This window comes from Mustela lutreola, chromosome 2, assembly GCF_030435805.1.
Source record: "Mustela lutreola isolate mMusLut2 chromosome 2, mMusLut2.pri, whole genome shotgun sequence".
NCBI lineage: Eukaryota > Metazoa > Chordata > Mammalia > Carnivora > Mustelidae > Mustela > Mustela lutreola.
Window position 1 is genome coordinate 105,326,179 of NC_081291.1, and position 9,399 is coordinate 105,335,577.

Below are 9,399 nucleotides of genomic sequence, written 5' to 3' on the forward strand. Positions count from 1 at the left end.
GTGCCCGCCCCGTGCCCGCCCCGTGCCCGCCCCGCCGCCACGTGGCTGACCAGGTGTGCGCGGCGCGGGTCCCAGCTGTTGGGCGGGAGAGGCGGGGTCCCGCCGGGGCTCGGTCACCGCAGCCACGCCTGCACGCACCGGCCTCGGGGCCAGGTGGAGAGGGAGGGGCTGCAGAGATTTCCCTCCGCGAGGGTCGAGCCCACACCCCTGGCGCCGTCCAGGAGGACTCCGAGCTCCCCGACAGATCTGCCGGGCCTGGAACGAGGGGACCGGAATCTGGATCCCCGGCCGGGTTACCGGAGTGGGGGCGGGGGGAGTGGGGGCTCCACTAGCCCCCAGACTTCACTAGACCAGCCACTGCCTCTGCAGCCCTCGGCGCACTCAACGCCACCAGCTGAGGTGCCCAGCCCTGAGAAATGGGACAGGACGCGAGTTCTGTCTATAGAGTCCAGCCCTGCACACAAGAGTGAGAAAGGTTGGGGAGCTGGAGAGCCCGCAACTCCCACGCTGGACCCGTGGCCCTCTGGGCGGCTGCAGAAGCCTCTGGCCAGGAGAGGAGACTGCGCTCCTGGGATCCCCAAGGGCGGCTGGCTACCCGACCCTGGTGACAACCCCTCCCTCGAAAAGAGTGGAATTCTTTTGCCCTCCCCATCTTCAGCAAGACTCAGCTTTCAGCTTTCCCTAGGGAGCAAAGTCAGATTTCTAGGGTCCCAGCCTGCAGGAAAAAAACTGAATTACATACAGAGAGATTAAATTATCTCCATTTCCAATCTGGCATATATCCTAATCCTTAAATAACTTGCTAGGCTTCCATGTGGGCTTCTGAAAACAGGAGGGCAGCTGGGAGTACTTCCCACGCCCACATGAGCCTTTGTGTGAAAATCCCTAAAAATAGAGGTTGTTCTTTTAAAAACAAAAGGGAAGGCAAAGCCATGGGAACGCTGACAGAGCCCCAACATCTCCTGCTCCAGTAAAGGTTTCTTTTTTGGTGTGGAAAGATACATAACATAAAATGTGCCATTTTAGCCACTTTTAAATGTACATTTCAGTGACATTAATTACCTGCACTTTGTTGTGCAACCATCAAGGGTATCTTTTTTGTCACCCCAAAACAGAACCACTACACCCATTAAACAATAACTCCTCACTGCCCCCTTCCCCAGCCCCTGATAACCTTTAACTGCTTTCTGTCTCTAAGCATTTGCTTCTTCAAGATAGTTCATAGAAGTGGAGTCACACAACATTTCTCCGAGTCTGGCTTATTGCACTAAGTATGTCTGTCCTCAAGGTTCATTCATGTTGTAGAATGTGTCAGAACTTCATTCCCGGCAAAGACATTTCTCTGAAAGAGAAAAGACTCCAGAATAAATTACACATTACCCGGCTGTAAATAAAGGATGGATGGGTGGGCAGGATGACACTGTCAGATGATGGCAATCGACTAGACAGCCACGCATTACTCTGTATGGCTAGCAGACCCATCTGTATTCACTTTGGGATCACACAGGACACTTTTTTTTTTTTTTTTTTGGTTCCTAGTTTCCTGTTTGCTATCCTCTTCCGAAGAACTGCCCTCTAAGTCTGCATGAACTTTGAAGAATCCATTCAATTCCAAATCCGCCTGAATTAAAGACATTAGAAAAAGAAATCCACACCACTGCTCATAACCACCTACACTGTGTCACTCATTACCTTCTAAATAAATGAGAAGTTTCCTTCAAAGCTTCTAAGCATTTTCATACTTAAGAACAGATTTTTGTTTTTCTTGTGTTCAAGTGAGAGAAAGCCATCAATTTGCAAAGAAAAAAAAAGGGAGTATCTTGCTTAATGTAGATTGATCTCATGACAATGGTACTTTAAAGGAAAACCCACTTTTGTTGTATTGAAATACAGTATCCTGCATATCCTTTGAACAGACCAATTCTGTTTTTTTTTTACTTTTTTAAAAATTTTTTATTTTTTATAAACATATATTTTTATCCCCAGGGGTACAGGTCTGTGAATAGCCAGGTTTACACACTTCACAGCACTCACCAAAGCACATACCTTCCCCAATCAGACCAATTCTGTTTTTAAGATATTACCCTATCTGACCTAGCACAAGGATGTTCACTGCCTCATTAATCTGTAATAGTTTAAAAAGTTAGATCCCAAAAGTCTATTAATAGAAGATTGATTAAATAAGTTATGGTACAGCCATGCCATGACAGCCAGCATTAAAAGAATTAGGGTATTTATATAAACTAATATGAAACTCTGTTCATCACACAATAAGGGAAAACAGCAGGTTGCAGAATAATGTGTATTTTTTTAAAAGCAATATATATATATATGTAGTTAGTATGGAAAAATACACACCAACCTGTTAATAGTGGCTACCTCTAGGGAGTGGGATTGAGATAGTGGGTAAAGTGCAAGAGAAATCTACTTTGGTGTACAAATTCAGGGTGGTTTTTTTTTTTTTTTTTAAAGATTGTTTATTTGAAAGAAAGAGAGCACAAGCAGGGGTAGGGGCAACCGGAGAGGGAGAAGCAGACTCCGCACTGAGCAGGGAGCAGGCACAGGGCGTGATCCCAGGACCCTGAGCCAAAGTCAAAGCTTGACCAACTGAACCACCCAGGCATCCTGACAAATTCTGGATTTTAATGAGTTTTTTTTTTTTTTTTCTTACAATAAATAAGCACATTACATTTGGAATCTGAAAAAGAGATGAGCAAGAAAATCGAAAAACAAACAATGTGGGGCAGAGTAGTATTTCCCAAAGATAGTTGCATTAACAGCCCATCTCATAGGCTCTTCTTGCAATATGACATTAACACTCCTTCCAAAAGAGATGGGGTCTGTGTTCCCTACCCTTGAGCCTGAATGACCTCAGTGCCTCTGCCCATAGTAGAAATGGAAGAAATGACACTGCTTCCTAGATTAGAATATAAAAGCAGTAGGCAGTCCATCTGGCTTCTTTGCTCTTGGAGCACTTATGCTTGGAATTCAGCCACCATGCTGTGAGGAAGCCTGGACCACATGGGGAGGCCACATGTGGGTGTTCCCACCAGTAGCCAGCAATCAACTGCCAGACATGTGAGACCAGCCTTCAGATGATTCCAGTCCCCAGCTTTAGGTTCTTCCAACTGAGGTCCCAGACATTATAGAGCAAAGACAAGCCGTCCTTGCTGTGCTCTGTCTGAATTCCTGCCTATAGAAATCACGAGACATAATAATTTATTGTTTTAAGCCACAAGATTTTGGGGTACTTTGTTATCCAGCAAGATTGTGAATACATAATGCATCCAACTTTGGTAAAAAAAAAAAAGGGGGGGGTATTTTTACTCATTTCACTGTTATATAAAAAAATCATAATCTTGTTTTTAAACTCACTTCCATTCAGTAGCAAATCCGACTCAAGTTGAAGTTCACAAGAGTGAAGTTGTTGCTCTGTGGGCCTTACCCCGCTTAGCTGCTGACAGAAGCTCCTTCATCTCTTTCCCTTCCAGTGGTTGGTGTTGAGAATTGCCCTGTGTGTGAAGGCTGGAGAAGAAAGCATGTCTTGGAAAATGACTTCATTTGTCATGAAGTCTGAACCGCGAGGAAGGATCAGAGCTTGGACAAAGTCAACCAAAATAGAAATGTAAAAACAGGTTGAAAACATTAAATTGTGATATAAATATGTATATATACAAAATTACCTCACAGACTAGAATCAGAACTGGAACGGGAGTAAGAAGGGTCATGAGAGGGGTGTCAGCTAGTCTGGTGGACCTCTCTCCAGGCTTTATAATCACCTGGGCATGGTTTCAGAAAATAGCAGTACCCAGGTTTGGGATGGAGCCGGGGCATCAGTATTTTCTCAATTCCTCAGGTGATTCGAAGATGCAGCCATGGTTGAAAACGATGGAATTTCTAGTTCAGTAGTTTTGGGGGCGGGGGCAATTTTTGCCCCTCTCTTAAAATATGTCCTGTCCACAGTGGTGTCTTAACCCAGTTAAAATTTTCAATGACAAAGAGAAGTTGTGAAATCTATTACTCAAGGAGCATAAGTAACTTATAATCTATCTATATTTCTTTTTAATTGGTCATTGTGATGCATCTCCCTGGAACATGTTTATTTAAAAAAAAAAAATCACAGGAATTGTGCATATACTCAGGAAAGTTTGCTGGCTCTGAGGGCAGAGTCAGGATTTGAACCGAGGTCTGGTTCCTATTTCAGGCTCTCTCCTCTACACAATACAGCCTCTCTAATCCAGGTGAATAGATTAGACAGAAAAGGGTTGAGGTGTGTTTCCCCCTCAAGACGGTGGATGCAAGAAGGGCACGGGTCTGAAGGGACGGCAGGCATTAACTGGGAGCTGGAAGGGGCAACTCAAGACATTCAAGCCGGACATAAGTCCAAACCCCTCAAACAGGGTAAGATCTCCCAGTTCCCAGAGAGGTGGGGGCAGGACCCCAGGAAGAAGAGTTCCGCCCTGGCTTTCTGGTGCAGGGCTAAGTGGAGAGGGAGGGGCCGCCACTTTCCGGCTGTCAGGTGTCCTCAGCTCCTGCTGAGATCCTGTTTCTCCTCCAGGATCTAGGCTGTTTGTTGATTCTGGGAGTTTGCCCTCTGACCGGAGGAAGGCACTCTCCCTCTAGTAGCCACGTGGCATCTGGGTTGAGGCAGGATCTAGTGGGAGCAGTGAACACAGGACATGCGGAGAGAAGCTTAATGAGCCAGGTCCAGTCCGTTTTATGAATGACAGGGGCAACAGTGCCATTAGCCTTCAGCACTTGCTTGAATACGCTACGCGGAAGACCTGCTGGCAGACCTTCAAGGGTCAGGATGAAAGAAGTCACGCCCCAGTTTGGGTCCCAGCCCTTCTTTTCTGCCACGGTCTTTAATATGTCTAAGCCTTGGCTTCCTTATATGCAACATGGAGTTAATGATAAGGCCTGTCAAGCCTACCTGACAGAGATGTTATGAACATTCTAGAATCTGATGAGGACTGAAATCCAGCCACCCCTTGTTTTCAAAATCCACCATCTATCCTCCCATTTTGAAACTCACATGATCAGTTTTCCAGTCCCACAGCTTCTATCTAGAGGGCCTCAAAGTCCCAGGCAGTGCTTCCTCGGCAGTACCTGTGAGCTCTTTGCACCCTGGGGTGTGACTCATGAGGCCCGGATGCTCTCTTTCCACCATGTTCACCAGGTATCTGCTCACCACGAAACACGGAGCCCAACACTGACAGACAATGTGGAGCCGGATGGCTCTGGACAGGCAGGAATTCAGAACAAATTCTCACACTAATAAGCAGGTCATGACAAACAGCCATCTATGCTGGAAGGAACTGTATGGAGGGGAGAGGGTCTGAAATGGGTGGGTAGAAGGAGGCACAGGGAGAGGGTGGCTATGACCTAAGAAGGGTGATCAGGAGAAGCTTTTCTGAGGAAATGTTATGTGCTGAAGTCAGGGTTGGGGGTTAATAGGAAAAGAGTGTAAACAGTGTAAGAGTGTAAACAGTCTTTGTGGCAGAAGGCGGCATGACCAAATGGGAGAGGTTGAGAGCTCACTGTGGGGGACACTGGGGGCTGTGGGCAGTGGGCAACCACCAGGGCCAAGGCAAAGAGCTTAGTGTTTATCCAAGCAGCAAATGAGAAGCTTCTGAAGGGTTTCAGGATTATCTGCAGAAAGGACCAGAGGCCATCAAGAGTCAACGTGCAAAAATTTGTAGGAACCCAGGCAAGACTAGAGGGGGACTGTGGTCATGGTAAAGGGTCAGGGTAAAGGGAGGGCGGGCTCAAAGGATTTGAGAAATGGTCACAAGTCCAGCTCACCATGAGTTTTCCATCCAACTGATCTCATCATAGAACATTTACTGCGCTCCCCAGCAGTGAGCAAGGTCACCTTCCAATAGGGCACACATGCGGACATGCCCCCCACCCTCTTTTCCCCTTTATTCCTATGCTACTGGGCTGGGGAAAATGCTGGGACCTTTTGTTCATTTATGCAATTCTGGCCTCCTGTTCTTTACTTGTTCTTCTCATATATGAAGATGCTCTTATTTCTCTGCTGCCAGAGGATGGAAAGGAACTACAGGAAAGGAAATGGCTCTAAAGTCCTGTAGTTCTGGCCACATCCTTCAGCCCTTTTCTACATTAGGGTTTGGGAAAGAGGTGCAACATATAAGAGGCCATGTTTCCCACTAGCCATTGATCCTTGCATATGTCTCCTCTGGGAATCTTCTTTAGAAGCTTGTGGCCAAGCGCAGAAATCTGGTTTTCCCAGACTCCCTGATCATGGCATCATCTTAACACCATCAACTCTCCACCATCACTTTGAACACCACCACTGTGACCACCTCTTCTACTGTGTAACATTGTTCATTCATTCATTCATTTCTGCTTCTGGGTGAGGCATTGTTCTACATTCTGTGAACAAAATGTCCTCGAGAAGCACACAAACTAATCCAGGGGTCCCACAGTCTTTTCTTGATGAATAGTTTTGAATTTTCCTGGAACAGTAATACTAAAGACTTAAAATAAACCTAACTTGCATGAAAGGCTGGGTATTACGTACCATCAGTCAGCTGTCTCTGTCTGGTGCATACACACTGCAGCACATACCAGTGTCTTTCAGGAGGAAGAAAAGAAAACAAAGGAGACACCAAGAATAAGGAGAAATGGTGAAAGAAAAAGGTGAACAAGCAGGTCCAGCACATACACACACAGACCTACATGCCCTCCTCCTGCCTGGTGGGGCTGGCCGCAGCCTTTCAGCCTTACTGTCCGTGGTGCTTCTTGCCTGCCTCATGAGCAGTCAGGTTCCTGTACCTGATTTAACCAATAGCTTGGGATGGAATGATTCGGTTCATTCTGACTTTTGTAAGGCAGGGTTTCTGCCCCTCCCCTGACCCTGCAAGTCTACTGACAATTTTTAACACTCACTACAATATACATTGTTCTCCAAAATGTTGCACCCCTTTTAAGGGCTCTGAAAATGAATCTCTTCTACTTCACTAACTAGTTTTCCCTTGCTGGTCAATTAAATCCCGACAAACCCACTCCTAACTTCTTCAATTTTTTTGAAAAGATGGTATTATCAGAAAGTCAGGAATTTATTCCATGCTCTGCTTTACATGAAATGAGGCTTCCAAACACTTGTCCAATTCTGCTCTATTTTCCCTTTGTGCCACTTGTAAAATATGAACTAGGAAATGTTTAGCGCTTTACAGCTTACAAATCATTCCAAATGCTTAGATCTGGACAGCAGTTCTGAGAGGAATTTTTAATCCCCATCTTACAGACAAAACACTGAGGCTCAGGATGGGCGACTTCACAACTTTACACAAAGGGAGAGGCACATCTTAAGTCTCTTGATTCTAAGTCTCTTGTTGCTCATTTTGCTGCTTCTTAACCTGCGGGTGTGGAGTCTCCCTAACCTACAGCCCTGTCTCACCTGTCTCACCATCATCCTCAACAAGATCACACTACATTCATTAAAACATGTCCTTTGCAGCACTGGTTACACTGCCTTTGAGTACCATTATCTGCCTCACATGGTGACAGCCAACTCAGCAAACTGCATGGGACAACTGCTTTCAGCAAAAGTCTCTTGTGAGTGAACCTAAGAGTGGTTCTGAATGTTTATTCAGTTGGATCCTCTTTCTGCCGTTAAATATCGTGCTCTAGCAATCAGTCTTAACCCTCATGTTGCCAATGACAAAAGTTGCAGGACTGTGCTGGAGTTTTGATAAAGAACCACAGGAAAATTGTCATACTGAGATTTTAAGGGTAAATTTTACTGTGGACCAAACACCTTGAAGGAGATAGTCAAGGAAAAAGAGTATCAGATAATGAGGGGTTAATGGAAGTTGACATAAAGGGTATCATAATCAGAGCTGGGAGCACTGACTAGTAGTATACGACTTGAATGGATTTCAATTAGTATTAATGCCACTCCATGACGATTGTGCCCAAATGACTAATTAGAACTGGTTTAGTTGTTCCTATTTCCGGGGAAGGCGTCCTCTAGCATCCATTTCCAACTCCCTATTTTGATGTAGGTACCCCTCAGGTCTATAACTCCCTAGAGAGGCCTAATTTCCCACTCCAGTAATAAGTCAGTTCCTTCTGAAGAAAGGCTAGTCTCATTTTCACAGTCCAGGTTTGAATTTTATCCTGAGTTTGGCAAATACCCCCTGAGTTAGGGGGTATTTCTAACAGTGCTCTTTATTTCCACTGTATTGGCCTGTATATATTTCCTATCTTCAATAATTTATTAATATTGTATGTTCTAGAGATCTATCCTAAAGTAATCTACCTACGCATTCGATGAGGAATGAGGTTTAAGTTACTTAGCACAACACCCAACAAACACATCTTAATGCTCAGTTATCTGTTTTCATAATCTAAAGTACAACACTATACCCTGCAACTGAGACCACTATAAATACCCTTCGGATGCTCAAATGAAGACATCAGTATCCTCAACCATCTCTTATTTGTATCCAGGACAACTCTTGTTACTTAGCAGGTGATCGATGCTCAATGAATACTGGACCCCAGCAAGTAAGAATTCAAATCATTAGAAACATAATTACTATCATAGGTAATACATTTCTTTGGCTCCCTTCACCACCTTTACATAAGCATCAGTTTCAGAATCTCATTAAGAATGGGAGAAGCTAGGGTACATTAAGTTATGATTTTAAAAGTTCATCTGAATAAATGGTTAACAATGCAAAAACTCAAAATGTTCCCTAGTCTACCATTTAAGTCCTTTTATAAACTTTTTTTCCAAGTAGTTTTTTCTACCTTGAGTTTTCAAAGTAGAAAATCACTCTGAAAATGGTCATTCTCAGTTACTGTATCACATTTCACATCCTAGCTCTTACACATATGCATACACATCTGCATGGGTGTGTGCATAAAATGTCCTTTTAAGGACATTAGAAAAAGACAAAAGAACTAAAATTATGAGACCCCAAATTTTACCTTTAGTTCACTCAAACTTTTCTGCTCCATTGGTTTTTATCCAGCAAATGGATATGATTTATCCTAATACCTTATCAGGATCACGGGGTGGGGGGTGAGGGTGAGGCCAGCCAACAGTCTGAAAAAAAAAAATGAAATTTCTATCCACACATATAGTCACAAAAATCTTCATACTCCTTTTGTGCATAATAAATTGTCAAAACTCAGTGACAATGCATTAATTCAAGTGACTTCAATTTCGTTTTTTCTTGTAACCTTAAGAAGGTAGCAAAAGCATCATGTAGACGTATCTCCCAAGCCCCTCTCCCTCTACCATTACTAATCACTTAAGAAGAACAGAGATCTAAGAAATGGATTAGTAGACTATCAGTGGTGTTATGTACCATTACTTAAAGCACCATGCTAATAAAGCCAGGGTCCTAGGACTAATCTCTA